Raw genomic sequence first — 27,693 nt, 5'->3', positions numbered from 1 at the left:
GCTAGTCTCAAACTTGGGATCTTCCTGCCTTAGCCTCCCAAATGCTGAGATTACAGGTGTGCAGTACCACTCCTAGAAAAATAACTATTCTGAAAGTAAAAGACAGACCTGGAAAAGAGCACATCTGGTGACTCTGTGTCAGTAGAATCCTAGAAAATGCAGACTATCTTAGGGCAGAAAGCAGATCCGTGCTTTCCTGGAGACGATGGATAAACAAGGAGGGGTGGGAAGCAGGGATTACCAAGGGACACAGAAATTTTGGAGAGTGATGGATATCAAACTTTACCAAATTGCACACTTTATGTATAGTCTGTAGAAAAAATAGGTAGATGTGGTCAGTATTTGTAACTAAGGGGAACCTGGAGAATAGCCAATATTTAATCAAGATGGTGTGGAGAGATCAGGTGTGCATAATATATTAGTCACTGTGCCCTCATAGTATGAGTTTGACCTTCAAATAATGCCTGACATTTTTCATAGCAACCACAAAGAAGGTTCCTTATTTTTTTATTTTGTCTCTAATAGGTTGCAAACAAGGTATATTTATTATTTTTAGTGACCAATGAAACCCTGACCATTCCCTTCCTTTTAACCATAGAAATTCTGTTTTCCATGTCCTTGGATGTTCTACTACAAAAAAAAAAGTAAATGTAGAAATCTCATGTATCACATATTTTATTTCAGCTTTTGAGATGGTTATAAATAAATTTCTCCATGTCTACTTATTCATAGTACTCTTTAAATAAATCATCATTTCTTTAGTCATCCTTGAAGATACCATTTAAGCTTAATCATCCACATACATGAGCTACAGTCAACATAACAAAAAGAAATCAGAAAAAGTATAAGGGCAATATATTTTAGTGTACTGGGATTTAGTCTCTCAGTTCACTGAAATATAAAATTTGAAGATAGAATAGAGTTTACCCATCAGTGCGTAAAATATTTTTTCAAGTGAAATGCAGCAGGCTTCAAAACATAGCTATTTGTTTACCCTCATTACTAAGACCCTCCAGAAATGGCCATAAAAAATTAAAAAGGAAGGAAAAAGGGATAAGCCTATAAGAGTAAAGAGAAAGGCAGTAACTCATCTGCATATGAAATATATCAACAAATATCTAGACACTGGATAAGGAACAGGTGCCTGCTGGCGGAAGTAGCACTGGATAGCTCCATAGAGCTCCAGGGAGATTTTGAGCTCTGCACCTACTGCTGTAGAAAATAGAGTTCAGAAATGGATCGCAGAACTGGGGGCTTCATTAAAGATCTGTTTAGAGAAATGTTGTACCCATCACCCCTACTTCCACTCGGATATGCAGAGCAAAGTCTCAAGTGCCTCTCGACTGTTAGTCTTATTATGCTCCTATTGAAAGTAAAGACATAAGCTGTAACTCCTAGAATGGCAATTTATGCTCCAGAGTAAGGTGTCCCCAATTCTGCAAGCTGGAAGTCCTCTGGAAGTCTGCCAGTCGGTATATCCTGTCTCTTTGTCTAGGAATGAACAGGCAACAAAAGATCACAGTATGTGTAAGTACAGTCGATGGCACAAAACAAGAAGATCAGAATGAACGGCCCTCAAATGCACTATGAAAGAAAATCCATGCTTTGAATTCTCTAACTTAATCTTCATAGGTTCGTGTTAAGACATTTACAGAAATTTGCTCATAAATTTGCTTATTTCTGGGCAATACATTACTTAAATGCCTAGAGAATTCAGAGCATTCAGGAAACAGGAGGGAACAAATTAAAGATAAATATTGAATAAATGAATAAATGAACGAACGAAGCCTAGAAATGGACCACAGCAACTTAGGAACAACGGTGTGATCTGAGGAGCCTCAGTAGAGAGGGCAAGAAAATTAGACTATTAGTGACATTAAGAGAATGAGTGGATAAACTACACTGAATGGTATTGAATATCATCCCTGTCACCTATTAACTATATGATTCTTGACCAAGTTATTTGATTTCTCTTCAAGTCTGTTTCCTCATTTGCAAAACAAGGATTTAAAAATCCAATGTATAGAGTTACTATGATGATGAAATGTGATGATTCCTATACATTAATTATAATAACATACAATGCTTGACAAAGAGAAGCACTTACATTTGTTACTACTTCTGTTATTGAAAGGGCAAAGCGATTGCTCTGTTAATCTTCCCTGTTTGACCAGTAAGGAGGACAACAAAAGGTAAAATTCGTATAATGAAAAAATACCTAACTTAGAAGAGGAACTTTCTCAAAAAGTATATATTCCATGAATTCCAAAATGCAAGCCATCAGATTCTGAACTGAAGCAAATTTTCTCTAGCCTTCTTGGAATTAGCAAATCATAGACCACAGGGAAAATTAGAGTAATGACAATAGATAATTAAAGAACAAGAGGAGAAGCATGCAATTCAAGGATGTTTGTAAAGACATTTTATAGTGCTTTGTTATTTGAAAGGATTTCAATAGTGCTAATCAAACCACTTGTTTGGATCTCAGTAAATACATGAAGACGCTTAAAATAGTACCATATTCTGAAGTCTATTTTAATGTCCTGGGAGGAAGATGGTCTATTAATGGCTTAGGACAGTTCTTACTTACAGCTATTGGAATTAATGCCATACATTTGAAGACAAGTTTCTCAGCTTCACTTCATTTTAGATCTATAGTTACACTGAGAAACCAAGAGTAATCTATTGTCATCAGTCCTCATTAAATTCTTAGTTTTAACTATGTATAATAGTAGTGACTGCTCACTCATGGTGGATATAGTCAGACGTACCAAAATATGCAGCTTCTCTCTTCCGCTATAACTTTCAGACTCCTCATGAGTCCCCATATTGTTGAGAATTGCGGGAGTGTGGGGTATCCAGTGGATGCACATTTTGATTGATCGGTAAATGTTAGTCTTGTCCATTCATTTGCGATGTCCCTTCAGAAGACTCAGCTTTTGGTTGAATGTCCCTCATTCAGAAGTTGCTTTTCTCTGCAAGCTTTCTGTACACCCCTGAGACCCTCAATGAGCATTCAAGGACTTGTGGGATCCTTTAAGGTCAAATATGTGGTAGGAGGCACCAGGTGCTCATCTCTGTACCCGCACTGTGCTACCACCCCCATACTGTCTTCTTGAACCATCTTGGATTTATATCAGATTTTCTATGAGCTGGAGATTTTCTACAGGCTGCAGCCTCTCCCATGCTACCCTCAGATAAGGAAGCACTAGTCCAAATGTCCTTCAGCTTGTACATTCCAGCCTAGACATTTTTAGCAGTCCATTGCCTTAACCACTTGGCCACCTCATCCTATGAATCTAGATATTTTTAAAAACCTATTTACTGAAGTTTCCAACTTACATGGGAGGAAAAGACCTCCTTGGACTCTTGTCTTCCTCCCCTAGGGTCAGAAGTGGCAAGCCTCAGTCTTTCTCCTTCCTCTGTGCCATACCCAGTAATGTCCTCCCATAGCTATCCCCATAGCTTAGCTGTCTTAAGAGGAAGGGCTGCTCTCTATGCACTCTGAAAGAAAATCCGTGATTTGAATTCTCCAACATAATCTTCATATGTTCATGTTATGAAGTTTATAGAACTCTTCCTTTCTAGGCAAAACATTACTTCTGTGCCTATCCTCTTCTTGGAAAACCTACTCTGATATCAGAGGTTAGATACTAAGCCTTCCGAGTTCTTTGTATTCCTTTCATAGCATTCTTAAATCCTCCTGTGGTAAATGTGTATTTATGGAAAAATAAGGAAAATATAAAAATGAAAATTTATTTAGCATATTTTTAAAAAAATCCCCCACTGTGAATTACTGCCATTACTTCAAATTCAGGAGATTTTCATTGACAATATTAGTTTGTATATTAGCTGAGAGACTCCCAATTGCCTTTGAAAGAATACAGCAAAGACAGTGCAAAAAAGGGAAAAAAATTATTAGTAGAAGGCAGAATTGATTCTTTCAGAAATCAGAAAAATCAGACTCCCACATTTAAAGATCTAGTCCAAAAATGGGCATCTGAGATAAATACACACTTTTCAGATGAAGAAATACAAACAGCAAATAAAGATACATAAAAAAAGCTCAACATCACTGGTCATTCAAGAGATGCAAATTAAAACAACACTAAGATTCTGTCTCACCCCAGAAAGAATGGCAATTATCAAGAAATCTACCAATAACAAATGCTGGATGGGCTGTGGGGAAAAAAGGAACCCTTCTCCACTGTTGGTGGGAGTGTAGACTGGTACAACTACTGTGGAAATCAGTGTGGAGATTCTTCAAAAGATTAGGATTGGAGATCCCATTTGACCCAGCTACACCTCTTCTCAGTATCTTCCCAGGAGAATGAAAAACATTATACCACAGCGATGTGTATGTACACATGTTTATAGCAGCACAATTTGTAATGGTTAAATCTTGGAACCGTCCCAAATACCCATCAACTGAGGAATGGATAACAAAGATGTGGTCTTTTTTATATAATGGAGTACTACTCAACCATAAAGAAGGATAAGTTGGAGACTTTTATAGGTAAGTGGATTCAACTCAAGACCATACTCATAAGTGAAATAAACCAGATTCATATGTGTAAACATTGTATTGTCTCTCTAGTGTGAGAAGCTGAAAGAGTAAATAAGATCTCAAATGTACAATAGATATTGTGAAATGGGAAGAAATTGTCAAAAAGGAAAAAGGAACTAGAATGGGGAAAGAGGAAATGAAGGAAAGAGAAAAGGGAAAAAAATGCAAGTTAGTTATACTACTAATATCTCTTAGTTCATTGAAAAGAAAGGCTTGTGCTAATATTGTTTGGACAATTAAATGCACTCCTGAGTAAGTAGTTTAAAGATAACAATACGCAATATATTAACCATTATCCTCCTATTATCTTGTTTTGAAATTTTGATTTTTTTCTTTTTAAAATAAAAAAGAGAATAAATAGAATTGATTCTTTGAGAACTTCCAAACTAAAGAAATGCTTGCTGAATATAGGAATGTTTTTCAAACATTCTTCTAAAATTCCAATCAACAAACTAAACAAATATTGGAAGGTAGATGGCCCCTTATTATCAGAAATTATTGAAAAGAAACCAAGCCCATAATTTTTCTCTAAAAACAACTAGCTTGCTTTCTTCATCTTTTAGTCTTGTTGATAATACCACCTTTCTCCAAGGATGGCAATCATCTTGAAATACATTTAACTCAAAGCACTTTGCCTCAGACATGATAGGTTCTGTGCTAGCTATCATAGCATGTCTGCAGCACAAACTTAAGCCTCAGGGAAGTTTCTCTATAATGACCTTTATCTAACCAGTCACTGAATCTCTAACATTCTTCCTTTGAGACAGGTATGAGGTCCTCCACTTACCCTTTTTTCTATTGTCACCATGTCCTGCTGAGTCACAGCCATGGTAGCACAATGCCTCACGCCCTTTACACAACCCTATCCTACAGGTGATTTCAGTTCTTTCTTAACCTCAGTATTGTTGATGTTCAATGTGTACTTACCGGATTTAATTGTTTTCCAATGCCCATATAGATGTGTCTGGATAGCCTAAGAACTGTAGCCAAAAATAAAGAGAAGGCTCTGTCTCTAAAGCCAGTGTTATTGCATTCATGTAGGGCAATAATCATGCTCCCACCCTCATTGGGTCATTGCTGCTCTGACAGCCTGGAGATTGGAGGAGAATCACTGGATCATCCTAGTATTGTTGAAACTTCTTGTCTCCATCTTTCTATGGATGCCTTATTATGTGCATAACAAAGTCGTAGTGCCCTTGCTGTTGGTGTCTCATGCCAGGCATAGTTAACCTTACAAATGATTTCCTTGCTATTAATATCATTCTTATATATCTTGAAACGTCCAAAGTGATGTTGAGTGATTCTTTTATTTTATTTATTTTTTACTTTATAGAGAATAAAAAAACATTAAAAACACAGAATTTCAAAATAAGATGATAGGAAGCAATGGTTGTTGTATTGCATATTATTTTCAAAGTAGTTGTTTGGATTATCAGACATAGACAGGCAAAATTGATCAAAAATTAAGCATTAACTATTCTTTTCAGTTAACCAATAGAAATTAGTAGTACAATTATCTTAACTGTCTTGTGTATATTTATATATTTTTCCCTTCCTTCTTTCTTTCTTTCTCTTTTCCCTCATCCCAGTTGTTCTCTCCTTTTCAGCAGTTTCTATTCCTTTCACAATCTCTATTGTATCTTCCAGATTTTATTTACTCTTTCAGTTTCTTACACTAGGGAGATGATACAATGTTTATACATGTAGGTCTGATTTATTTCACTTATGAGTATGGTCTCTAGTTGCATCCATTTACCTACAAAGGGCTTGAGTTTATCTTTCTTTATAGCTGAGCAATACTCCATTGTATAAAAATATCATATCTTTTTTATCCATTCCTAAATTGATGGGCCATTTGGGTTGTTTCCAAGATTTAGCTACGACAAATTGTGCTGCTATAGGCATGGGTGCACATATATCGCTGTGGTATGATGTTTTCAATTCTTCTGGAAAAATACCCAGACAGGGAATAGCTGGGTCGAATGGGACCTCTAATCTTACTGTTTTGAGGAATCTTCACACTGATTTCCACAGTGGTTGCACCAGTCTACACTCCTACCAGCAGTGGAGAAGGGTTCCTTTTTCCCTGCAGCCCCTCTAGCATTTGTTATTGGTTGACTTCTTGATGATAGCCATTCTTTCTGAGGTGAGATGTAATCTCAGTGTTTTAATTTGCCTTTCTCGAATGACCAATAAAGTTGAACATTTTTTCATATAATTTATTTGCCATTTGTATTTCTTCATCTGAGAAGTGTGTATTCATCTCACATGCCCATTTCTGGATTATGACCCTTTTATTTTAAAGACTGCAATGTAGCATAGTGGATGGCATTTTCCTGACTTGGGGGGTGGGATGCAGGGTGTTCTGTATCCTGGTTCTACAACCAACTTACTTCAGAAAAATTCCACTTGAACGTGTGGGTTCACATGTGGGTTCCTGCATTATCATGAAGGACCATTTCAATTTCTTCAAGAGAGAGCTGCTGTTTCTCAGATGATACAGTTGTTGGTAAATAAATTCATTTATATTTATTAAATGAAGGGAAAGTCTTTCATGCCTGCTGGCTCTCTGGGTTGGTGGGGAAAGGAAACAGATGGTTTTGAAAAGCAGCCCACTCTTCTGTTTTCTGAAAAGATCCACAGTGAAGAAGATAAAGACAGAAATTGCTGGAGCAGAACGAGCTACTGTCCCTGATGTCAGGGACTCCCTGCTAAGCCCTGCCAAGCAGTCTCTGTCTTGAAGAGAGCTTTCTGCTGTCCTTTCATAGCCACTAATATTTTTTTCCCATCTTTTCATTAAGGCTTTTAATATGTAACATGAACATTTTTACAGGGAAAAAATAAAAATAGAGATGAGGAAAAAAATCAACAAAATTGATCACTGCTACCCAGTTACTATGAATACTTTTTAAGTCGTTTTCTCTCACATGTAAGTTATGTGCCTTAATAACCTAGTTTCCATTGAAACTGGATAACCGGATAACTGTTGGATAATGAAGGACTTGGCTAACTAAAGGCCGTAATCACTTAGTTACCCAAGTTTCGGCTTTTACGTTTTCTACCTTTATTAACACAGCCATTTTATTTTTCAATATGAGATAATCAACACCTTCAATTGTAGTGGTTTTTAAAAGTTCCATTGAGTGGATGTACCACAGTCTACTTAATATCTATATCCCCGAGGGAACAATCACATTTTTCTAATTTTTCTATTGTAAATCACACAGCATAAGCTTCCTCCATATCATTTCTTCTCCATTTTGGGGACTACTTCTTATGGATAGATCAAGGGTCAGCAACCTTTTCCTATAAAGGGACAGCTACTAAATGTCTTTGGCTTTGGAGGACATATGATTTACCTAAATTCAAAAACACTTATGTATGTGCAGTGAAATTTGAATTTATTTAGTTTTCAATGTGTCATGAAATGCTATTGTTTTTTACATTTTGTTTCAACCACTGAAGAATGTAAAAGCCATCCTTAGTGCACAAGATGTACAAAATTAAGCAGCAAGCCTAAGGCCTGTAGAGTGCTGGGCCTTGCTTCAGAGTCTAGGAGTCTAAAGATCACTGAGTCAAAGGTTATGAGCTATCTGTGGCTCTTGATATACAGTCAGTGAGTTCCTTGCTGAGAATGTTGATGGTGTCCTCCAACCCTGTTTTTTGGTTGTTAGTTTCTCAGTTTGGGCATTTAAATAGTTGGTTTTTTTTTGTTTTGTTTCATTTTTTTATCACTAGACCAGAAAATGATTAAGGGAGTAGGCAAAAGAATTACCCTTTCACTTCATCACCTTTGACCAGTAGCCATGTTCTTTAAAATCCATGACAAGAACGACTAGTCTGTAGGAGAGGTCATTGGGTCCCCCTCTGCTGAGTCCATCTGAAGGAACAAAAGCCGCAGTTCAAAGCTATCCAGAAGGGGCTTTCCTGGATTTCATCACCTACTCTGAGCATTTCCAGTCCAACGCGTTTCATTCTAAATTCTTCATTTGTGCCTGAGAACACCTGGCCAGCTGCCACCTTCAAACACAAAGACAATTATTAAGTTAATCCATCTACATTTTTTTCTGTATCCTAGGTTGATAATGACGACCAAGAACTATTTCCTTTTGTAGATTGCAAAACTGAAGTATAAAAGTGCCTTTTCTCTGAACCTATCGTGACTCAGAGAATAGGAAAACTAACTTGAAATTCCATGTTCCCTGCCTCTAGGGCTGTTGGGATCATAAATTAATATTTATTAAACATCTCCTGGTTGCATGCCACTGTATGAAGCACAATGGCAATTAGTCCCACTCGTTTTTTCCAATTTATTAAACTGTGTCCTGGATGATTAAATTGCTTCAGGCCATAAGTACAAAAATCAAAAATATTTAATTAGGACACATATAACAAAGCAGTGGCATGGTGCATTCAGATATCAGCTTTACGTTTCTAGTCTCAGAATCCAGGGAGGATAGGTTTACTAGCCACTCTGAAGACTACAGACTCCTGTCAGACCAAGGAAGGCAGTGAATTCCTTCCAAAGAAGAAAATCCTTTTTCTAGATCCCAATAGATGGAATTTTAAACTCAAGATTTGCGGGTAGCTTAATACCATCTGCTAGAGATTTTCTAAATTATTTCTTAATTTTAAGGTTTGAAGAAAGTACACCTCCTGTTCGTATTCCAATGAGAAGTTCACCATTTTTCCAAAAAAATTAGTTTTTTAAAATAAAAATACTTTTTAAATATTTTAAATATTTTTTAAAAATGAAGCATTAAGCTTCATTTTTTTGAAACAGGGTCTGTTTTTGTTCACACTGATAGTCTAAGTGTTCAATAATATTTGGTTCAATGATACTTGTACTGTTGGGTATAAGGCACAGTGTTGTTGATTCATCAATGTAAAATATGTGAAATGGATCTATATTTAAAGAACTCTAAACCTCTAGGTAACAGAGGTTCCCACTGATTTTCAAACTTTACCACTATAAATAGCGCTATAGTTTGAGTGCTTTTGTTCCCAAAGAAAAAGCAGCATCCAAAATTCAGGTATTGCTAATATGATAGTAGGGAGTGGCTTTTAGGAGGTGAATAGGCCACAAAGACTGCGCCACCATTAATGCGAGTAAGGCCCTTTTACAAGAGGCTCCCTGCAGCATTCTTTTAGCTAGCTGGCTTACTTCTCCACTTGTGTTGCCTTTCTGTCCCTAGCATGTGAGGGTACAGCAAGGAGACTCCGCCATATGTCAGGGTCTTGATTTTGGACTCCTCAGTCCCCAAAACTGTGAGAAATGAATTTCTGTGCTTTATAAATTACCTGGTCTCCAGTTTTCTATTACACTAACACAAATTAACTAAGATAAATGGAAAGCTTTTTCTCACTTATTCTTATGCTAGGTATCCACCCAATTCTCCCTATTCTATTTCTAAGGACTTCGAAGATTTTTCAAATTATCTTAATAATTAATTATAATTTATTATAGGAAAGGTATTAATTGCCTTCGGGGTCTAACTCCATATCTATGTCAGCCAACTTTCCATCACTGTATCAAAATATCTGAGAAAATCAGCTTACACAGAGAAATAGTTTGTTCTGGCCCACAGTTTTGGTGACTCCAACTCTTGATTTGTTGGCCCCAATGTTGAGTCTGTGGTGAGACTTCATGACAAAATTGTGTGATGGAGCAAAAGCTCATCACATGGCTATGCAGCAAAAGAGAGAGAAAAAGGAGGGGACTGGGGTTCTCACAATCCCCTTCAAGGTCACATCCCCAATGATCAAGAGTCTTCCTCAAGGACTCACCTATCCAAGGTTCCAACACCTCCTCATACCACCTCTCTGGGAACCAAGACTTTCTGACCCACACTCTAGCACCACTGCCCCTTAACTCTCAGTCCATTCAGGTCTAAGCCTGTTCCCTCTCAAGACAAGACCACTTTCAGTTTCTTCATGCTGTGATACTGCAACCTAATTTGCATGCAAAATTCCAAGGTCCCAAGACCTGGACTTTCTTGTTCCCTTGGATAGCAGACACCAGACAGACAGACACACACACACACACACACACACACACACACACACACACACACGCCTTGAAGCACACAATGTTTGATTCTACATAATCTTCTTCTTCTACCCTCTCTAGATAAACATCCTCTTACCAATTTATCAGCTTCTTTTGGGTGTTATTCTGTATATCTATTTTTTCAGGCTACATATGAACTTATCTTTTTAAGCTTTCAGATCATTTGAAGTTCTATCTTAATGGAATTTCTCCTTCTCTCATGAACAGTTTGCTGTTTTAGCCAAGCAGAACATTAAACCAAATTATACTATGATTTCTTCATAAAAGCAACCATTGCTCACCATCTTCAATTGGAGGTTTAGTGAATTTTTGCATCCATCAAGTGGTTGTGACACATATCTGTGCTACCTTTTGGTATTTATTGACTAAAATAATATGTTTTACCAAAAAAAATTATGTCTACTGGAGAAAATTTATGATATTGGGGCAGTTTCATCTGTAGACTAGAAATGCTGAAGGTTAGCTTTACTATCCTCAGCTACACAAAGGATTTGTAGGAGAGAAGCATCTAGTTACTAGTATCCATATCTACAGAGAATGAAAAAGCTCAGTTAAACCTTAAGTTAAAGCAAGAGAGCCACAAGTCTAACAGCAGGAGGAACTTGCACCATGTTAGATACAGGATAAAATAGAAACACACTGGTAAGCTGGCACCTTCCCGGGCTAAAAGCAAGATCTGGCTGGAAGATTTCCTTGAAGCCCTATTCAGCTGCATACATTACAAAAAGCAAAGAGCATCACTACAAGGGTGAATATAGTGATGATTTTTTTTTCAAATCCAAACCAAAAGAGGAGCTCTTGATATCATTTACATACAAAATGATCAAATGAGATAGCTGTACCCAAAGTACAACGGAGGTAACTGAAAGGACTGGCCAATGGTATGTCACACAATGGATGCGCATAAGGGAATACAATATCAAAAACATTCACTGTTCACTCATGCATCCAACAATATGGGCTGGGAGCCTGCCATGCGTCAGGTACTGTTCAAGGCACTGACAACAGAGATCCCTGACATTGGATAGTTCATATTCAATGAGAGAGAGGCTACTGACAAGTGACAAAGGTAATAAGTAAATCACAAAGTATACTATGAGATAAGTGATGAGAAAGAAAATATTAGAGCAGGGTCAGAGGGACCAAGTGTGTAGGGGTCAGTGCCAAGATGCAGAGTTAGAATGGTCCAGGCAGACCTCCCTGAGGACAAAGACTGGAATGGGATTGAATGAAGGGTGCAGTGAGCCCAGAAGTGCACTGAGAAGACCGCTTCAGGTATAAAGAAGAGCTGAAGCCAAGGCCCTCAAGCACCAAGTCACTCAGTGTGCTCAAAGAACAGCAGAGAGGCCCTACGGCTGGAATTCGGTGACAGTGGACAAACCAAGGCGCATTTAAAGGAGCGAGGGGTGGAAACATGTTGTGGAGTGCTGTGTAGATGTCAGTCAATACTTTGGATTTTATTGTCAGCGAAAGGGGAGCGCTGCTAGGGTTGAAGCAGAAGAGAAGCAGGATACAACCTTGACTTGAAGGTGCTCAGATTGCTGTGTTAGGAACATGCTGAGGAGGAGGAGATCTTCCTTGGGCTCTTGCAATCAGGTGAGAAGTGAGAGTGACTCTGACCGGAGCAGAGCTGTAGAGGTAATAAATAAGGAAGACCAAGGTGACAGCAATTCTGAATAGGGAAGAAAAGTGACTCAAACATACCCTAGATAAGTTTTACCGACAAAGGAAAAATTCACACACTCCCTTTTTCATCAGGGAAGCAAATAAACCATTGCATGTGCAGATTGTCTGGATTGAATGCTGAAGCTTGCATAATTTCTTGAAGTGACTGGTAGGACTTGATGTCCAGGTAGTTTGTGCTGACAGTTCCTGTAGAATAGTGGAGTGATTTCTCTTGCCATCTAATACACCAATGTTATTTTTGTGTCAAGATTACAGTGATTACTTGGGCCTGCCAAAAAAAAAAAGGTAAATTGACCTTAAAAATAAATTGGAAGTTCATTTGAAAGTAAAAGATCACGGGGGTGGGGGCAGGGGTAAATGGGGGGGATATAAAACAAGTGTCAATTTTTGTACCTAGGAGTATTTTTTCATTTTCTTTCTCTTGATCAGATATTGAATATTATGGACAGTCCAAGACATGTCCTATGCAGTCAGCTTCTCTTGAAATGGAACTCCCTGTCCTCCCTGCAGCCCAAACTATCATTGCAGTGCCTGATCCATCAGGGAAACATGCAGGTACAGCTTCCCATCCCTGCTGTACCCAGGCCTCTATATCAAGGTTTCCCAGTCTCACCCTTAGTGTTACAGGGAAAAGGTTCTGCAAAATCCCAGATCTGCAAAATCATCTACAAACCCTCATCAAGGGATGATGCACAACTGACCTCTTTTATGGCCCAGACCCTTTCAGAGGTACATTCTGGTTTGTTTGTTTGTTCATCAAGACAGCGTCTACCTCTTAAATCCTACCACCCTTTGGGGTTCTGTCCTCTGGAGAAAACTGTTCAAGGATAAAGTACGTATCTGCATCCACACACCAGCCCTCTCTGTATTTGTAAACATGACCATGCTCAGGAATGGGTGCAGAGTGGATCCTACATTGGAAACGAGCTACCCTGGAACAGCTACTGTCACCATCCAGAAAGATCTCAGGATGGCTCAGCTGGGAATTCCCCTCCACAGGGCCACCTGCCCATGGACCCTACCTGAGTACACACAACACCAGGGACACTTGACAATCCTCCGGTGGCTGATATTTACCCTGGTACGTTGCCTAGGCTTCTGCCCTCTCTGTCTCTGTTGAGCCATTTTTACCACCGCATGTTTCTACAGTATCACTGAAACTCCTGCTTAGTGACCACATCGGTTCATTGGACAGAGTTAGTCTTGGGGCCTCTCACCTTTGAAGACCCCTTCCCGCCCCAGGGCGTGTCCCAGCAGCGTGAGGCCTCCAGGCTCCATCATCTAGTCGCATCCCATGGCCTGGCTGTGCGTTCCAGGTGGCCACACTTCTGTCCCCCATCCAGTGTGGACGGAACTGAGTGGAGCCAGGTTCCTGCCATGGGACAGAGTCATAATTATAGGCAATTTAGCAGAGGTTCCTGACAGGCTGTCCTTGCTGGTCGCTTACAGTGATTGCTCTCCTGACCCCAGATACATTCCCCTGGGCCTTTAAGCTCAACGACATAATGGATTCTCCTGATCAGACAGGATAATCAGTGTCCCTCCCCCAAATCTTGCAACAGTGCTCGCTGACGACACCTGCTTCCAAAGAGGCCACAGTAAACAGTGGGAAAACTGGAGCATCCTATACCCCAAAAGTCAGTAGCCAGCTGCCGGAACTGTGTTTGTGCAATAGCCCACGTTCAGCACCCCAGCTGGGGCCCTTCAGGCTCTTCTGGTTATAAAGAGACCTGCTGTAGTCTGGTTTGACTTCCTTCAGACCCTGAGATGTGGGTGGTTGGGAGCCCCTGTCCCTCCGAGCCTGGGGCTTCCTGATCATGGATCATAACTGGGCCATATGAGGGGACGTCAGTTGTGGCCAGAGGTCATGTGTCTGTTACAGAGCTTGGGCCGAGTCGGCTCTTACATGGGCAAATCATGGGAAGGAGAATCACGAAAGAAGGCCTTACAGGTGTGGAAGCATTTTAAAAAGAAAGGAGAGGAAGGAAGTGGGGATGGAAGGAAGAGAGGCTAAGAAAGGTGATCCACTGGAGGGAGGAATTGCTGAAAGATGCACAGAACTAACGTTTCACATTCTAGTGTGACCAGGAGCAGAGCTGTAGCGGTAATAAAGGGACCAAGGTGACAGCAATTCTGAATAGGGAAGAAAACTGAGTTATGCTGATTAGCATCCTATGTATGGTTTTAATATCTTATATTAGAATAAGCATGTTTCATGGCTGCTAAGACAAAGCCCAGTCGCCATCCCTAGTTGCTTTGGATTTAAGCTATTAAGCAAAGAAAAAAGACAAAGCAGTTGCCTTTTTCAAGATGACTTTACCACAGATTAGAAAGTAGATAATTGGCTCTGTGAGGGTTTTTCTTTTTCTGATAGAAAATACTTTAAATCCTGAATAAAATATATGAAAATAGGAAAAAGGAACACATTGCCCATGTGGACTCAGGGAATAGCTGATATCTCCAGGAAAAGCCTGGATACTGGTCAAGGCATTGATTTTCGTTCTATGGTTTGAGATTGCCATGCTGCCTCTAAGCCACTTAAATCTTCTCAATAATTGGGATATTTTTATCTTAACCCAGCGGAATAAAGCAGAGCTATACAATATGGCCATGAAAAGCACAGAGACATTCTATGGTGACTTCAAAGTCACCTTGACCATGAGTTCTACTATCTTCTACTCATCCTAATACAAGAATCCAGATGCGTAGGGGTATTCTCCCAGATTTTCTTAAAGGAAGCAGCAAAATTAGTCACCTGAGCAGTTCCAGAGTGTCAGTGTGTCACTGATTCTAGTGAGTGTATCCATTGTGAATTTTTGTGGGCATGATGATGATTCAGAGTGAGCCAAACTTGCTCCATTTTACTCAGAAGTTCTTAAGTGTGAAACAGACTCCAGAGTCTGGGAGTGAGAATATATTTCCCAGCAATCAGTTTATTTTATGAATGATCCTGAGCCTGCCATCAGAGAATTGCCTTCCACCGATCATCGTATCCTGGACAGCTAAACAAAAGGACTTGAAGTAAAACTCTGCAATCACTTGGTGAAGTCAGGAAGCACCTTTGTTAATTATTAGACAACATATGGTTAAAGTTCGGTATGAATCTGCCTCAGAAACCACTCCAGTCATCCAAGACAGCACTAACAAGGCTGAGCTGAATGGCGTTTTCATCTAGACAGTAGAGCTGCTTTTATTACAAACCAGAATGCTTAAAAAGAGCTACCTCCCTAAAAGACGGTAAGGAACCTTTCTCCAAAATTTGTCTCCCACTGTGAGATACCCTAAATTTGCCACTGGGAGTGTATTTCATTTAAAAAGAAGAGGGAGCACTACGAAGCATGCAAGACTTAGAGTCAGACACCTGGATTCTAAAACTTGGGGACCCCAGGCAAGTTCTCCAACTCTACAGGCCACAGTTTCCTCCCATGCAAAGTGGCGATAATAAAATTCACCCTCCAAGCTGCGCAGGGCTGTTTTTCATACCCAGCGATGTTGAGTCCTGCATAGTAACCGTACTTCCTGCCAACCGTCTTGAGAAAGTGTGTCCACCTGAGCGCCTCTCCGTAGCGTATCTTTTTAAAAACTTGTTTTCTGTGAAACTTCTGTTGTAGTCAGCAGCGCACCAGCGGTCTGGGGTCTTTCTTATTGCCCTTTGGAGTTTCTCCCAAGGCTCTCCCACATGCCTCACCCTCGGAGAGTGCTCCATGTTGTGACCCACACGAGGGTCTCTGTTGGCCTTTCTGTTCCACTTGGTCACTTTGTTTTTCACTCAGACCCTTGACAAGGGACCTCTTTGGCCAAAGGAAAAACAGGTGGTGTGGGCCTCATTATCATTCTGCGGTCCTCCCTTTCTCATTTCCCTTTTTTGTCTTTCTAGTCATGCTTTATTTGCATTTTGACCCTACCATTCGAAGGAGATGCCATTTCTGCTCTCTCACACCCAGTCAGAGCATTTCCTTTCCCAAGGCAGCTGTGCAAATGGAAATACTGTGGGCTTTCTAATGCTGCAGGCGGCGGTTCTAATCCTGGCTCTGGTATTTACAAGGTTGTGATTAACGGTGACTTCTTTGAACTCGTATCTCCTCATCTGTGTAAACGGAAATCATATCTACTTCTCGGGGTTCTTGTGATTAAAGGAGATTACATACGTGCATCTGAATCATACCAGGTGATCAATACTTATTGATTTCCCTACTCCTTTATGGATATTTTCTTCTTTTTATTCTTTACTATGTCTGAGTTTCCTTCTAAGAGGCTTTAACATTGAAGTTGTTTTTTTCCCTCCTGTCCTTCATTTTCCCTCTGTCCCTTGGGCATCTTAGCTGAGTAACTAGGCATAAGGCTCGTGCCTTGTCTCAGGGAGCCCAGGTTCAGAGCCCAGTTCTCCGCCACCCAGCTGTCACGGTGGTATAAGCCTTGACTTGCTCTGCTAAGTGGGTCTACCAAAAGGGCTCCCCTTGTAGGTGGTTGTGACAGTCAGTGTAATGATACACAAAACGTTTGGCCCAGTGGGCTTTTTTGTGTACTCATTGGTAATTAATGTTGGCTCTGTCTACCTGGTTCATTATTAAATCTTGTTCTTTCCTCTGCATTCATCATCAGTGATCCTTCATGTTCTTCTAACCTCAAATTTCCCCTTTCAGATTAACTGTTGCCCTTTCTGCCAAATTACTCTCTCGCCTACACACATATTTCAAAACCATTGAGGGGTCATCATTCTATCACTGAGGTGCCAGGGGACACTGTCTTAAATGTTACTTTTTTTTTGTTTCTTTTGAGGTCTTTATGTGTGTGATAGCCATTTCAGGACAGAACTCAGGTCATTTTTCTATTTTTGAAGAGTTCATTATTTCTCTGTGTTGGTCTTTATTTGTTTTCCTCCACACAGAATACAATACGTCCCCTTCTATGTTGAGATACATGCTCCTGTCCTTCCATCTGTGGTCTTCCTTCCATGTTGATAATTGTTTCCTCTTTAACATTCATTCCTTCACCCACCAATTCACCTTTCCCCAATCAATCTAGACCAGTAAATTCTGGCCTGGGGACTGCTGTGGACCCAGTTTATTGGACCTAAGTTTATTGGACCCAGTTCTACTCTGCTCTGGAGAACTCAGCCCCGTATTCTGTTTGTCTGTATGAAAACAGAAAACACCAAATTCATACCAATAACTCCCAATAATTGAACACATATTAGGTACTAGGTTCTGAGCCAAAATGTTGGTATAGTCTTTCTCAGTTAATTTTCATGGGTACCATTTTTATTCCCATGTAACAGAATAGAAAACTCAGAGAGGTTAAGTAACTTCTTCCAGGTAATGTAGCCATTCCTCAAGGGCATTTAACTAGTGCTGGGGTTGAAGTCACATCTGCCTGATCCTAAAGCTGCCCTCTTTCCACTCAGTACCTCTGTGGAGAAGGCAGGGAGAACTTGTTTTGTGCACCTCTGAGCAGCACAAAGGCCTGTTTTCTAAAATTTGAGGTACCACAATCTAACTTGATATTGTTCTAAGCATACAGAAATTCTGTCTTTCATCTGTAGGTTAGCATCCAGTGGCAGGCCCATTGAGATCCTCAATATGCAGCAGTAAAGAACACATACAGCCTGTCCTCAAAAGGCTCTCTGCAGAGCAAAGACACAGCCTGATTTCCCAGATCAACACAAGCCAAGTTGCATAAAATCTTCATGAACCCTTCAATCCTTTGACATCTCAGGGATAGAAATGAAAAATGAAAAAATAGGCAAAGGGGCCTTTTCATAGCACCTTCTGGAATGCTCAGGTTCAGGTAAGTGAGCTCAAAATGAGATTTTATCATGAATCTGCTCTTAACATAGCCATCAAAAGAGCAAAGTCTGGAAGCCTTCTTGGGGCCACTCCACATTCTTCTACCAAAAGTATCCATCGTTGAGACTTCTCATCAAGGAGCCAAGGTGTCCTGAGGTCCTGGGTTCCCCACTCTCAGGTTGCTTCAAGAATCCTAAGCTCATACTTCTTCTGCAATGGGTTCATCCTTCACTAGGGACACAAGCGATCAGTTTTCTCAGTTTAGACTTTGCTGGAGCTCAGCTTAGACTCATTGTTCTGATAATTGAGACCACTGTGCTTCAACTGCTGGAAGGACCAGTAGGACCTTAGAAAGACCAGTATCCAGAATTCACAGACATCCTTGCTGCCCTGGGGCAAGAGTTCAGGAGCTTCCCAGCCTACACTGACAGCTGTGCCTTCACAAACATACTGACCACAAGCCTCTTTGGTAATATTTTCCCAAAATAAGCCAGCACTCAGAATGCTCTCACTACTAGTTCTTCTGTTTATTCACCTATACACATTCGTTTAAAAAACTGTGAGTACTTACTATGTGGTCAGCACTGTTCTAGCGATGGATAAGCAGTTCAAGGTTTCTGCTCTAATGGAGCTCAAATTCCAGAGAAGAGAGACAGAAAAAGAATCAAACAGATAAAATACTTTTAGAAAGTGGCAAATACTTTGAGTACTTCAATAATAATAGTGAAAATGATAGTAATACTTTAGAATAATGATGATAGTGATATTAGCAGCTAAACTTACATAGTGCTTAATACGATTCAGCCCACAGCAAAGCTCTTTCCATACATTCACTCACTGGATCCTCATAACCCTCTGAGGAAAGTATTATAGTTACTTCCATTTAGTGAGAAAACTGAGGTATATAGAGGCTAAGTAATTCGTCCTAGTTCATGGGAGCAAGAGAATGTGACAGAGAATGGGGACTCTACTATAGAAGAGAGTCAGGGAAGACTTCTCTGGGGAGATGATATTCCAGCTGGCACCTGAAGGAAAGGAAGGAGTCAGCTGTGGAATGTTGTTGGGGGAGAGCAGCCCTGAGGTAGCTACAACATAGGTATATTTTAGGAAGAGAAAGGCCAGTGTGGTGCCATGGAGTGACAGTGGAAAAATAGGCAAGGTGAAGGGTGAAGGATGCTGTAGGTCCTTCTTAGGCAGGGTAAGAGCTTGGGTTTTCTTCTAAAGTAAGGGCAATGGGAAGATGTTGAAGGGCTTAAGATGGGAAGTGGTATGATATAATGAATATGTTATCAATAGTCTCTGCTCCTGCATGGAAAATAGATTGTAGACATACTGGGAATGGAGATGGGGAGCAGGTTGGAGGCTACTGCAGAGGGGTAGATGGAGCGAGGGGAAGAGAATCGACATGGCAGTAGGGAAGAGATGGATTCAAAACACATACTAGAGGTACAGTCAACACGTTCACTGTCAGATTACAGCACAGGACTGACGAAAATAGATCATTTATAATTAGTGTTGACACTAGACTTGGGAGAACCAAGTGTTACACTCAGATATTTAGCAAGTCAACTGTTAAAAAATGGCCATTATTAAAAATTTAATTACATAGATTTGCAATGAAAGAAATTATATTAAAAGCAAAGATAATAACTTCCTAATAAGCTTATCCTACTATTTTACTTTTACTACATTTTTACAGTTACCTGTGATCCCACAATTACTTATGACCACCTATCGTGTGGCAGAAATATTATATAATGAGCAGCGGTTGCTCATCTCCACGTTTAGCGATGTCACACGTGTAGCTTGAAATCAGCCACAGCGAAAGTATTTGCACCATGAGAATGGGCATAAGCTACAAATCAGTCCAGACTTAAGAAAATGAGGAGAGAAATGTTACTAATGCCACTTGGAAGTAAAAGTGTGCTGTGTTTATTGTCGCTGAGTTAGGAACGGTACAAAGTACTGAGTAAACGTTTCCCCAGCACCTGTCCTCTCTTTTTCAGTCTAAATTAATAGCAAAGACAAATGATTGCCTTGGATGAGAAAAAAATACCTAGTTTCATTTCGTTTTCACTTCCTACCACACAGGGGCACATGGAGAGGACTGGATTAGATGTGCACATCGGAGTGTAATATTTTGGTAGATCTTGCAGCCTCGTTACAAGAAATTTGTGATAGATGTCTTTGGACCACAGGGGTTCTCAAAGCATGCTGAAGGCCAGATCTTGTCACATGTGGGTAATTCGGGTCTCTGTCTGGGCTACAGTGAGCACCCCAGGAAGGCAGAGGCTTGTTTATCCTTGTTTATTTGTTCAGATGCATCACAAGAACTTTGAACTGTTCCTGACGCACACTAAGTATTTCATAAGTATGTGTCGAATGAATAAACGGGACTTTTTCCGTTGCCATAGTGAAAACTATATGAAACAGTGCTTCTGAAAACCCCAGCTGAGGACTTTAACAAGTACCCGTGCTGAAAGACCGCAACAGAAAAACTAATGCAGTGTTGGTGGCTATTTCTTTTACAGATTAAGAGCAGAGCTAAACAGGGAAATAATGCTAGTACTAATATTTTGGAATGAATAATATCTCCCTCACTTTCCTTGCTTTCTCCAGATTTTCCAAAGGGTTTAATAAAGTTTATGGCTTCTTTCTTTCTTTCTTTCTTTCTTTTTTTTCAGGAGATTGTACTGGAGCCTTTAGATTGAATTATGTCTCCAGCCCTTTTTAAATTTTTTTAAAATTTTGAGACAAGGTCTGGCTGAGTTGCTTAGTGGCCTGGGCTGGGCTTAGACTTGTGACCAGCCTGCCTCAGCCTCTTACAGTCCTGGGAGTACAAGAATGCTCCATCATATCCTGCTCACTTGGGTATTTTATCAAAAGTACTTGGGTATTTTATCAAAAGATCTTATGTGGCATTGTAGCAGATTATTTTTCCCAAAAGAAGAAAAAGAAGAAAAAAGCTCTTCAGAATACTAACAAAGCACTTAAGGGATAGGACAATTATGGATATTTTCAAAATACATATTTGCCCCTTTATTTCTAAGTCCCACCTGAAAACACACCAAGCTCTGCCATTCCAGTGCCTGAAATGCCATGCAGAATTTCTGTATCTTGAAAAATTCTGGAAGTCATTGGTACAGCAAGTAACTTCTTAACCTCTGTTCACGCTGGCTGATGAGTAGCATTCTCGAATTTTCTACTGAGCAGAGCCAAACAAGTGACTTCAGACAGCAAAATCCCAGGGGTGATTTTGGCCTGACAAACTTTCCCAGAGTCAAAATTAATCCTCATGCAGAATGCATCACAAATCCCAGTGACGACTGTTCCTTTGCAGGTTTTAAAAAGAATCTAAAAAATCAAAAGCTGTCTGCCTCCTTCCAAAATCTGCTAGTACTCAAAGCACTGGACTTTATGCTCATTTGTAAAATATATTTTCAACTGCAGGGGCTTAAGGGTCTCCCTTTCTATATTTATAATAAGTGAATCAATTATAATGATGTAGATGACTTCCCAAATTAAAAATATATAAGGATTTGTGCAAAAATGATGTGTGTCTTTTCATTTGACTTCCATTTTGAAAAGATACTTTTCAATAAGTTCTTCTTGAAGGATATGTAAATGGTATATACAAAGAGTGAAGGACAAAGAAACAAAATTGTCATAGTCATTCCTGGGAAGAAAATATAACTACTTGAAATGAAAAAAAATCAAAGTGGTTTTTAGAATCAGCAAATAAACCCATAATTGGTAAAGACTAAGATGGGAGGGTGCCATATTTCAGAAGGTATGACACTGATATTTTCATCAGCTTTTGCTAGAATAGGCTGCTCGGTGTCTAAATATTCAGTCATGTGACGTTGCTGCCCGGCTTTGTGTGAAGTGTCACACCTATGTGTTAGAAAGGCAAAACACAGTGTCTCTGCGCTGCCCCAGAGTCAAATCCATTTCTGTTCTCTCCAGAGTGCTTCCTTCTGCATAGCTAATGTCAGCTCGGCCTTGAGCTCTCCCTGACACAATCAAGAGGGAGCCATAAACCATGGGTGCCCTGGGTTAGGACAGTGTTCAGTTGGCTGTAATTGTCTCCAACTTTGAGACAGTGTGCCATATAGCACAGTTATATACTCATGTTTCTTCCTACACTGAACAAGATGGAGTAAGGATATATATATACATCTCCAAATAAAGATGATCTTAATTCTAGAACCTCCCCTTAGAAGTCTCAGGTGCCGTATGTGTGTGCATGCATTCATCTACATAAATTAGCTGCATACAAAAGCAATAGTAATTAAGTAATGAGGCATCCCATTATCTGGCAAATAAAGATGACAACATATGTTTCATGTAGAAAAATATTTCCAAAGTGTTATTGTTGGAATTGCTGCTGTCGACAATAACAGGCAACATATATGGAGTACGTTATGAGCCAGATATGTACATTTATCATCTTGTTGTATTCTCGTGAAAAATGTATGAGCCAGATATAATTATCAATATGAGAGAAATGAGGAAAAGGAGACTAAGAGAGAATAAGTAGCTCACCCCAGGTTAGAGCTGGGAGAAGATAAAGCCAGGAATCAAGTCTGGTATCTGGTTGCTCTGAGCCCTATTAATTACATACAAATAAAATGAGCTAAATATTGAAGTTATTAGAGACAGAATTCAATCTTTCTTAGATGGTCATAAAAATGCATACATAATTTTGTTCCCCGACCACCCTTGGATCACCATTATATTTACCAATTATCATGTGATGAGGTAGATATATAAAAAGGTACAGTGCAAGGTATTAAGATTTCCAATCATGAGAAATATGAAGTTCATTTTTATGAAATGTTTACAAATGTAGGAGCACAAACCAATAGACATAGTACTTTTGAGGAGAAACGTGTAAATGACATCACATCTAGAGCCAATTTTAAAATAGTTTTTACATATCAAATAGAGGGTAAGCCTTGCGTGCATCAGTGTATAGTAAATACTTCTCTATATAAGGTTAAAAAAAGGTCCAGGGGGCGGGAGGGAATCCACTATTACTTTAAAATTTGAGACAGCTTGAAGTCTTTCAGATTGCAAACTTTAAACAGGAATAATGCTTGAGGAAACACAAAGAATGTGTCTGATTAAAGAAAAAAATCAGGGCTTAGCGTAGGTCACACAGCAAGTCTGAGTTTGTGACAATACAAATGGGGACAGTAATTGTACTAGATTAGCCAGTAATGATGGAGCAGACACAGCATTTTGCCCATTGTGATTCCGTAAAGTCTTCATTTATTTCCAAGACATTTCTGAATGGAAATGTCACACAGAAGCCCAACTGAAGGGATCTCAGAATGATGAAGGGAGAATTTTTTTTTTAAAGAAGAAAAATATTAGTCTTTCGAGTTCGTGCTTTAACCTGTTGTAGGCACCGTTTCAGAAAACCATGCTTGAAACAAGATGAGACTGAATTAAAATATGACAGAATGCAAGATGCCCAAATCATAAAACCTTAATTAGAGGAAACACAGCTTGTTTCAACCCCAAGTTTTTCGTTCGCATGCACTCTGTAAGGTGTCGCGTTGTGTCCATCCATTCTTTACCAACACACAAGACTACATGGTTCATTTTTACCTCAAAAAAATCAGTTCTATAACACTCAACAGGCTGATTTGCTCTCTGCATTTTACTCAGATCAATGTAGGGTCTCCTCTCTGTCAGTGCCCAGAATGAAAATGCAGACTGTACAGCATTTTTATTCATTCCACAGTAACATCACCCAAGGTCCATCTGCCTAATTAGAATCTGAGGAAGAAACTGCTTCTCTCCAAAACCTCCTCAGGGTGAGGCTGAGATACCTGTGGCCATGGAAATAATCCAGAGCTGACCTTACTGAATATTTCAGCTGGCTTTTCTTCATTGAGATACAGTATCCAGTACTGACAATTTAACAGCAGAGAGCTTTAATTTGTTCATTGTTTCAGTCCATGATCGGTTTGCTCCAAGGCAGAGACAGCATGGTGGAAGGGTTTGGAGGATCAAAGATGGCAGCCAGGAAGCAAAACAAGGAAAGAGTACCAGAGCCAAAGGGGCCAGGGACCGGATATGATACCCAAGGTCACCCCTCTGTGACCCACCCAGACACACCTAGGAGCCTGCTTTGTTAATCTATTAGGAGTTTCTCAATCTAATGAAATTGATAAATCAGGGTTCACGATCGCGGTAAAGAACAAGAAAAACAGAGGAAAAGCGGTAAAACTTCCAGGCGCTTATGACAGACGTCCTAAAGAAGCGTGCTGTGCTGATTTATGAGCTGTCACGCATAGGTAAGGTCTGTGAGTCCCTACAACAACACAAATGCACATAATAGAATTCCAGGCTGGAAAATAAATGCACCAATTGTCTGAACTCCCCCTCACCTTATTTATTTTAAGGAATAAGTATTTACTTCATTAAACACTAAGATCTATCTTCACACGCCAAAAACTTGTCTAAGGTGCAATGTTTCTAAAAACAAAATTGGATTAGTGCAAAGACAGAGGTAGGAAAATGAGACCCCCATGCATTTTGAGAACCTTGTGATAGTCCTCAAAACTGCACCAAACTGTCCAGCTATATAGCACATGATTCTGTAAAAATTCACTCAACAAACAGAAAGGGACGTGTAATTGCAAAACAAGCACTTACTCCACTGCTGGGCTCACAGACTAGTAAGGAACAAACCAAAGCATTGCACCTTTATAGTTGTCTCTGGTCAACTAGAAATTTGACATCGGTAGTGTTTGAGGTTGAACTTCCATAACGTTTTGTCATGTGTCCATATTATTGTTCCTTTATTGATCGCATATGCTAGCTATTTGCATATTGCTTCATTATGTTACCAGATGTCTTGTGTGCTGGGGCTAAAATATGGATCTATCAGGAGAGGAGAATTAAGGAGGACTCTACCTCCATCTGTGCACTTGTATCTACTAATTTTATTTATGTTTTAGCATCCTGGGAAAAAGAGTTAAACTTTACAAACCTGAAATTTTGTTCAGTTAGCTGAATTCTTGCCCTTGGTCATTTTAAAAACGTGTAGGATAAAACTTGTTCTGCACATTGAGGTTTTGTTCTTATGTTTTACTCACCAAAAAAGACTTCCAGAAACTGCTTCAGTGAAGGGCAAGAATATGGGATGAAGGTGCTCAAAGTGAGGGGTGGATATCTTAGGAGGAATTAATGGCAATGTATCTTTTACTGTGATAAATTTTCTAAAATTTAAGCATCCACAGTATATTTTGATCACACCTCATATTACACAATTCCACTGACATAAAAAAGTCAAGAATGGGCAAGTCTGTAGAGACGGAGGTAGACAGGTGGTTGCTAGGGCAGGGGGGAGTGGAAGGCAGAGACCGGAGAGTGACTACTCCAGAGGCTATGGGATTTCTTTTTTCAGTATGGAAAACATTCTAAAATTGATTGTAGAGGTGGCCACACAACCTTGGAACATACTACAAACTAATTGCACACTTTAAGTGGATGACCTTTATCATATAAGAATCATATCTCCATAAAACTTATTTTTAAGACCTTACAAACAATAAATGTGCCTTAACTTACCATGTATTGTTCAATAAGACAATAGTTTTGTGCAAAAAGGGTGTGGTTCAGGGGAATGTACTCCAAGGAATTATGCAGATATAAACAGCCATGGATATCAGAGAATCTCTCCTAGGTGATCCAATCTAGCAGCATAAACATCTCCTGCACCTTTTAAATTGAAATGGCCCAATAAAGGTCAGAACAGGAATGAGACTGAGAATATTTCAAGACCTCGCCTTAAGAACAAAGGTAACTAATGTGGTCTTGCACCTACATATGACTTGGGAAGTGATAGGGAGTTCAACCAGCGCAAACCAGCCATGCTGGAAGTCTGCACTCAGGAGTTTAGAGGTATGACACGAAAAGTGGTCCTTCATATTGGAAAGCATCACTCATTCTCTTTGCTTCTCATATTGGGGTGGCAAGTGCCTCTCGGGAGGTAAGGACCCGCTTCGTTCATTCTGATATAGCCAATATCCGGAAGAAAGGCTGACTTCAGGTTCCATGGGCAGCCAAAGGCAATGTCTGTGGAGGGGAGAGAGCAGATGCCAGAGCCAGAGCAGAGTCCTGACTCAGTCCACTGTAGCATCAAGCCAGGAAACGATGCCACAAGTTCATGGGGCCCAAGGACTCCTCTGTGAGCTTCCTCTCCCATCTCCTGTGACAAGCTTCAGCCAGAAGGAAGTAGCAGTGAGAATTGCAAGCTCCGGGCAGAGGGCAAGGGGGCAGCATTCTCAATATGTCCCCATGGCCTAGCAGTGATGGTGAATCTTTTAGAGTTTTCAGTGACAGAAACGGCCAGCAGTGGCATGCAGGCCATAGATTCGTCACCACTGGCCCAGGGCTTCATTTCTACCAGAACCAAATTACAGGCTGTGTTGCTGGCACAATTCTGACCTCATAAGAGGAGTTTCACGAACTTGTTCAAGACTTCAGGGGATGCAGTAGAAAGGGAAAACCAGGACCAACTTTTGGACTTGCAAGCACTCTGAGGAAGTCCAGAAATATTAATGGACAGATGCTGTGTTGTTTCATCCCTTCCCTGGCCCTAGATAAATATTGTAACCATAAAGGAAATGTACGGTTATCTAAAGAGCGACATATAGAACAGCCAGCATTTGATTTGGGGGTCAGTTCTATAAATCATGGCCAAGTTCTGCATTCCAAATCACGTGCTGAGTGAATGGATATTACTCTGGTATTTGTTGAGATCCCAACAAGTCATTGTTTTAAGGTATATCACAAGCATACAACTATTAATTTCACACGCCCATATGTCAGGTAGGTTTTTTAACCATTTGTAATGTATAGTTGATTATGGGAAATTAAGCAAAATCCACTTGCAGGTCCACAAGGCACCCCTCCTGTACCTAACTTGCCCATAATGTCACATGAGCAGCTATACAGACTCACTTATCACATGAGCTCTACAGGCAGACTGCCTGGAGCCTTTTTTTTTTTTTTTGATACTGAGAATCAAACTCAGGACCTTGCACATGCCGTGAGAGCACTGTACCACTGAGCTATATTCACAGCCCGACTGCCTGGCTTTAAATCTTAGTCCTTTACTGCCTTAAGGTCTTGGGCAATTTACTTATCCTGAGATTGCTATACTCCATCTGTGAAAGAGAAATAATGCCAATCCCATCAAGATTATTTAGTGACAATGACATAAAACCATCTGTATGATGTGCTCGATGGATTATCTGGGACATATAATTACTCAATAAATAAGACTCTAGTAAGATTACACAGGGACTTGTAATGACCAAATGTATCAAGATGAGACAGTACTGTCCCTTTGAAGATATTGCTTAGCTGTTTGGTACCACCTGTGTTTATTCAAATAATTAGTGTTTCCTTTACAGTATAAATAAATGATAACATTCCAAAATATCTGCTATGAGACCAGGTGTGGTGGCACATGCCTATAATCCCAGCATTTGGGAGGCTGAGGCAGGAGGATTGCCATGAATTCGAGGCCAGCCTGGGCTACATAGTGAGTTCAAGGCCAG

General features: G+C 39.9%; 1 long non-coding RNA gene across 3 annotated transcripts in view; it reads right to left on the bottom strand.

The window, feature by feature from the left end:
- Positions 1–7,081: 7,081 nt before the first annotated feature.
- LOC102005457 overlaps positions 7,082–27,693 on the bottom strand; it is a 34,685-nt gene continuing 14,073 nt past the window's right edge. The window contains exons 1-4 of one of the 3 annotated variants that reach the window (XR_001232965.1): positions 18,893–18,964; positions 13,541–13,695; positions 12,155–12,591; positions 7,082–8,587 (exon numbers count right to left, since the gene is read on the bottom strand). This is a non-coding gene — a long non-coding RNA (uncharacterized LOC102005457). Of the gene's footprint in view, positions 8,588–12,154; positions 12,592–13,540; positions 13,696–18,680; positions 18,743–18,892; positions 18,965–27,693 lie in introns of those variants that run through there. The other 2 variants (XR_001232966.1, XR_001232964.1) reach the window with 2 other exon arrangements.

This window comes from Chinchilla lanigera, unplaced genomic scaffold, assembly GCF_000276665.1.
Source record: "Chinchilla lanigera isolate Chin_1 unplaced genomic scaffold, ChiLan1.0 scaffold00012, whole genome shotgun sequence".
NCBI lineage: Eukaryota > Metazoa > Chordata > Mammalia > Rodentia > Chinchillidae > Chinchilla > Chinchilla lanigera.
This window is presented reverse-complemented; position numbering and strand designations above follow the sequence as displayed.